The 6,885-nt window shown below is 37.4% G+C and overlaps 1 long non-coding RNA gene across 1 annotated transcript; it reads left to right on the forward strand.

Moving 5' to 3' along the window:
* The first annotated feature begins 3,244 nt into the window (after window positions 1–3,244).
* Window positions 3,245–5,110, forward strand: LOC138444179 (uncharacterized). The gene is made up of 4 exons (XR_011258404.1): window positions 3,245–3,303; window positions 3,414–3,463; window positions 4,218–4,268; window positions 4,815–5,110. It is a non-coding gene; the product is annotated as an uncharacterized lncRNA (long non-coding RNA).
* Window positions 5,111–6,885: the final 1,775 nt, after the last annotated feature.

Here is a 6,885-nt window from a genome sequence, read left to right on the forward strand (position 1 = left end):
ATCAATGCCTCTGATGTAAATATGGTTACTATATATCCTAGAACCTAGAACATAACATTGTATTGACTTCTTTTTGCTACATTTTAGACTATTGGGTATTTTTATTTCCAGTGAAGTGGTAAAACTATAAACATGAATTTATTCATTTGTAAATTTTTATCGCTTTTCACATCACAGAACCTCAGTTAAAAATAGGCTATAGTGTTTATTGTTCAGAAATATTGTCCCTTTTAAGTAGGAGTTACCACAAGAATGGGCTTGTGTTCAAACCTATTTTGTCTCTCCTCTCTGAAGGTCACTATAGATACAATTAGAAACTCAGACTGTGACATCTGTATAAACACTGCCCAGGGTCAGAAGATGGGGGAGACACAGAATGAGGAAGAGCCTTTAGATACATAACACACATTCAACTGAGGTCCCCTAGTGGCTGTGAAAATGTTAACCAAGTTCTTCTGCAGCCCAGTTTTTCCAAATTTTAATAGAAGTTTGGTGGAGATGCAGCTGGTTCCACTCCATATTTCATTTCATGGATCCACTCACTATTTGCCTTCATTTCACTTCTTACCCTTGCAACACAATCTGCATACTCTTGAGGCATCCTAAAGCTTCCATCTCAGACCCACTTTATTTACCAACTAAGGTCACCTCTCCATACTGGAAATACACAAACTGTGCTCTTTCTAGGGTTATTTTTCCAGATCCTTTCTATAGGTTTAATAGTTACGGATAATACACACTTATGCTACTTCAAAGTCATCTCCTGATCAAATTTTCACATCGTTGAAAATGGAGTCTCAACTTCTTTTGCTTGGCTTCTATCTAATTTTCATCTTTCCGGGATCAGCACATTCCACACAATTGACTAGAGAATTATAATACAGTAACTTTATCTTTGGTGTACTGGTTTTGACCTTAGTTGCTTTCTAGTTTAAACAAGAATTCAACAGAACCCACGGTTCATGTTGAATGGAGTTTAACTGAACAACCCTAATCCACAATGCTGCAAAAAATATTGATTATTGTATCTTCAAATGGTAACATATTCAAACAATGAGCATTTCTTGTGCAAATGACTTAGCTTAAAAACTTCACCAACTTCTGCTTAAGAGAAAATTTCAAGGGGAAAAGTAACTTTCATGATATTGATCTTTAAGAAGTACTTCCTGTATTGTAATCAAACCAAGCAAATATATAGTCTGAAACATCAAAGACACATATCCTTTGAATATCAGCATGATTAAAGACTCGTTCAGTGTTATTGACTTCTTTACCTTGCCGTGACAGAGAGTCAGAGAAGGGACATGTCGTAATACAAATGCCTACATTCTCATATACCTCTGAGACTTCTGGCAAGCAGTAATCAATAGTAAGGACACCCTGTAAAACGTTACCATGGCAATGCTAGGAACAGAGAAGATGGAAATGGAAGAGATTCAACACTATCAGCTCTTACTCCCATAGTCCTGCTTGATCAGGAAACCAATAACCTCTTATCTTTACCAAATTTTCAGCTTAGTGGTTAGTACAGGTGAATATTAGTTATGATCCTTCTAAGAAGCCTTCAATCAGCTAAGAGCAATACTATAACAGTTCAAAGTTAGACATTTTTGAGAATGAAGGGATAAAATTTCAGCATGGTATCATTTAGTTAGAACAGGTTAAGATGCAAAGATATTGTAGGTTCACTGGAAATTCATGGTTTTCTTCTACTGTAAAGAACCATCTGACAAGTTTTATTGCCCTTTCCCCACCATTCAAAGCTGGATCCTTATTATTCCATCTGTGTGAGTGGTTTAGAGCAAAATAAAAAGAGAGAGAGAACTCATTTATTTTATTCAGAATGTAATGAATCAGAATCATTTTAAGGTAAGGTAAGGTGAAGTCGCTCAGTCGTGTCCGACTCTTTGCGACCCCACGGACTGTAGCCTGCCAGGCTCTTCCATCCATGGGATTTTCCAGGCAAGAGTACTGGAGTGGGCTGCCAAGAGTCATTTTGAGCATCAGCGAATGCTCCTTCCTGACCTGTAGGTAAATCCAGTCAACATTCAAATGTTTTAAACTCTCGGTATCTATTACAAGTTCATCTCAAAACTTTCCAATCCATCATAGCCCCAGGGATTCATGCCTTCCCTAAACCATCTGTTAAATGCCAGGACTGAGTGCCTGGGACAGCTGAGGCTTTTTGTGAATCCTAGCATCTAGCCAACAAAGATCACGTTGGAGTGAAATTTGACACTTGATATTTTTCTACTCACAGGATCATGTAATGTTAAACTTGAGTAGACCTGAGGTCATGTAATCTACTCACCCTCTTTACATAAAAGCTTAATTATACATAAAGTTAATGACTCCCATTGGGTCAAAAGATCATGGCATGGCAAACATACTATAAATAAGACTTAATCCTGACACAGTTGGCAAATACTTTGTCATTTCTGAATCAGATCTTCTGAAATCCCCCAAAAAATAGCTCTCTGTATTACCTGATGATGAATTTTGCAATCCACGACTGTATCAACACACTACAGACTCACAAAACAAATCTACCTTGACTCCATACCCTATTTGTGGCACAAAGACTAGTCACCTGCTTCTTCCAGCCCATCCTGTAGTGCCAGATTTATGGTGCTTTTAAATTCTGCCTGCTAATCCCTTGCTACCCTGCTTTTCCAAATCAAATTCAGTCAGACTTATCTAGCTCTGTCTGAATGTGTCCCTTGATTGAGTGATGTTAGTTCAAGAAAAAACACTCAAATCAATTTAATGCAAATTCCCATTCACAGCCTGGTTGACCGATCAGGATACTGACAATAATAGATTGGAGTACTTAATTCCTAAGGCATGTGACTCATCGAAGGCTTAGTAATCAATTTCGATTGCAGCAACTGCATAATTCATCTTTGGCTCATCTTAAGCTCTGGAATACCAAGTACTTGTTCATTTTTTTAAGGCCTACACATTCTTTTCCAAATAGTGAAGCCCTTTCCATGCCTCTGCAATCATTTCCTTATCTAAATTTCCATATGCTGCCCTGGCAAGGTGTCCCACCTATGAAGGCTTTAGATCAATAAAAATAATTGGCATGTTTTGCTTCCAGTTGCAGATGCCTGGAATAGATTATATGCCACCCTGGCAGACAGTGGAAAGATGAAAGAGAGGGTGGTCCCTGTCTCTATCCACATTAGCCAGTAACTGTATTTAGGACAGCCAGTAGGGGTTCTTATACCCTGAACCCCATTTCCCACAGATCCCCAATCTGTCTTGTACTCGAAACACTGAAGTAAAGGGAAGCATATACAAGTAGGCAACTAGCAGATGTCCTTTCCATTTTATGAAAAGCATGCCATGTTTCATCCAGACTGCTTTTGTATCTGCATTCATCACTTTTTGTGTCTCTTTTCCTTTGACAGAAGCAATATGTTGAGAGCTGATTATGCTCTGGGAGTTCTCTGGCAACCAGGTAAGTTTTTGCCTCAGCTCTTAAAACCTACAAATAAGAAGATCCATAAGAAATTAAGTCAAGTAAATCAATTGAAGAGAAGCAATCTTTGTATTAACTTTTTTGCATGGGAGCCAAATTATTACTCAGAACTTTGTTCCTACTTAAGTAGGAAAAAAAGCAGGCATATTTCTTCTATGCCCTGATGTTTTCCAAGTGCAGAAAACCATATGCATTGCCCAGTCATCCGTGGGTGCTGCCGTGGACACTGTACTGGGATATTTCTGTCCTTTTCTCAATAACCAATACAAATAACCCCTGAGAACATGTTTCTCTCGCACCCTTGGCCCTATCTCTTCTGATGTGAATCTATATCCTCTCATTTGATTAATGAGGAAACTCATGCCTAGAAGAAGAATTAGAATGAGACAAAGGTGTTAGTGAATCTTTAAGGTTCTTCTCTCCTCTGAATCTGGAGGGAAAATATGAAAAGTTAAAAGAAAGCATTTATGGAAGTATAAGGAATAAAAGTCCTTCTCAAACTTCAGAGGACTCAATCAACTAGAAACATTCTCTTAGTAATCCAGCATTAAATTTATACATGAAAATATGTACATATAAACATTTTATATGCTGAATGTATGTTTTATAATGTTCTAAGTATTATAGCTAAGAATAAATTCCCTCTTCATAAAACGTACTTAGTTCAGCTGCTGTAAGGGAACACCATAGACTGAGTAGCTTACTAAAAAACAGTGTTTATTTGTTTCTCAAGGTTTTAGAGGCCAAGAAATCAAGATCAAGGAAGTTGCAGATTTGGTATATGGTAAGAACTCTATGTCCTCACTCACATGCAGAAGGGATCAAACACTTCTGTGGGATCTTTTTATAGGGGCACTAATTCCATTTATAACCTAATCACCTCCCAAAGTCCCCACCTTCAAATACTCTCATATTTGGCAATTGGTTTTCAATATATGAATTTGGGGAGGACACATTCAGTCACACTGCACTTAAAAATAAATATAGTGAATATAAGCCTAAGGAGATTTTGGTGTCCTATACCTGTAGAAACTTAGCAAATACAGGGAGACTTCTTATGGAATTATAAAACAAAAGCAGATTTACAAATTTATTTTAAGACCCACTAAATAATAACATGCTAGTTAACAATACTAATGTAATGTGATTTGGGGTTTAAAAATTGTTCTGTCATTAACCACATTGAAGATTTTCCACTTGCCAACTTGAATCTTTGGAATGAGCTTAATGGACCATTATTTTTAATTGTTAAGGAAAATAACATGGGCTACAGATAATATTCTGAGCCATATCCTGTGAGAGATCTTATAGGTATTGAAACTCCCACCAGGTAGAAGAAGTTAACTATATGATGACCAGACTATAGCCATGACATAAAGTGCTACAATTCCAAGAACTGGTCTCAAGAAATGGGAACAACTTGACCCTAGAACTGAAGGTTAACAGCACTTAAAGCAACCAAGATGACGCTGATCAGAACACCACATGACCAATTTCAAGATGGCTGTCAGAACTGACTGTAGGATTTCTGCATATATCACCCTCCCTCTGTCTACAAAATCTCTTGCCCACTGATTGTCAGTAGGCAGGAATCAGCCTTTGGACAAGAGTCCACCGTCCCCTCAGCCACCCCAGTTGCCAGCATCCAAAATAAAGCAAACTTTCCTTTCCACCAATCTTGTCTCTTTGTTGGCTTTTGAGTGGACCAGACTCTACTTTTGGTTATAGTATTGATTGTATACACAGATTCATTTTTTTTTAACATTAAAATGGATACGCTATCCCTGAAGTTAGTTCTAATATCAGTAAGAGAAAAACATGAACACAGTCAATTAACCTTTAAATGCACATAAAGTATACAAATCAACATCACTGAACAACAGAGAGAGTAAGATCCTAAAAATTTTCTGGAAGGGAGAATAAGTTACAAAAAAGGAATGAGAATCAGAGTATCTTCAGAACTCTCAACATCAACACTAGATGCCTTAAGGCAATAGAACAATGCCCTTAAATTTCTGAGGAAAAATATATATATATTGTTCTACACTCATACTTGATGGGTGGTTTGTGTAGGCAGAGAAATACAGGTTGAAAAAGACATTTTCAGGTCTAGAACTAAAATATACCTTGAATGTGCCTTTTTTCAGATGCTACTGGAGGATGGATTCCCTCAAATCAAAGTTATAAACAATGACAACAGCAACAACAGCAAAAACTAAGATAGATGATTCATAAAATGGAAGCTCAAACACTGGAGACCAGAGAAGGAAAATGCTAGATAAGTAATAAGTTATACTTAGAGAATTATAATCTCAGTCAGTGCCAGAGCACAGAGACTGCAAGAGGAAGTTATCTGGGAAATAAAGAGAGCTGGTGGATTTGTATTTTGGCATTTAGGAAAAAATCAGTTGGTTTTCAAAAGCTCACCTGAACTTTTTAAAAAATAGATAAATAGAAAAACACTGTACAAAAAGAGAATCTTCACTGTAGCATACTACCTGGCTCAGTAGAGAGCAACATTTTTATAGCCATATGCTATCTTCCTTTGACTGATAATGATGTTGAGAAACTCATGAGAAGGCCAGAGGTAGGAAGCTGGACTAAATAATCAACATCCATAATAAGATACAGTATCCCAACTGATAAAGAAATAGAAGGAAACCATCACTGCATAGGTAAATTCCAGATAAAATGGTTAGGGCACACCAGTGGAGTAGGAGGTACAGGGCAGAGAAAGAGATCATTGTTTTTTTTTAAGTCTTTTAGCACTGTCAAACTTTAAGTCCATAAATGTGTTACTTTGAATAATGCTTTAAACATATAATTTAAGGCAAACTGATGGAAAGGATCCCCAACATACTGAACAGATTGAACGAAATATGAGTTATACCTAAACACAGAGACCTTTATCATTATTAGAATTTCTAAATTATACCATCCTACATAAAGAAATGCCTTTGTAAGGAACAGTTCTACAGATATTTTAGTGACAACAATGTATCGTTTTTGTTGTGTCATTTTGCACTGAGTACATCAAAGTTCTGAGTGAAAATTTTGGATTTGCATCTTTATACATGAGTAATAGACTGACTGAGATTAGACTTAAAAGGGTCCTAATAGGAACAAACTGACACACCCAATCAGGTGTCCTATGAATAGTCCCTCTATTAAAGGTCCCTTTGGGCTTCCCTTGTGGCTCAGCTGGTAAAGAATCCACCTGCAATGCGGGAGACGTGGGTTCAATCCCTGGGTCAGGAAGATTCCCCTGGAGAAGGGAAAGGATACCCACTCCAGTACTCTGGCCTGGAGAATTCCATAGACAATAGTCCATGGGGTCACAAAGAGTCGGACACAACTGAGCGACCTTCACTTTCACTTACAGGTTCCTCAGAGTATGGGTA

This window comes from Ovis canadensis, chromosome 7 (assembly GCF_042477335.2).
Source record: "Ovis canadensis isolate MfBH-ARS-UI-01 breed Bighorn chromosome 7, ARS-UI_OviCan_v2, whole genome shotgun sequence".
Lineage (NCBI taxonomy): Eukaryota > Metazoa > Chordata > Mammalia > Artiodactyla > Bovidae > Ovis > Ovis canadensis.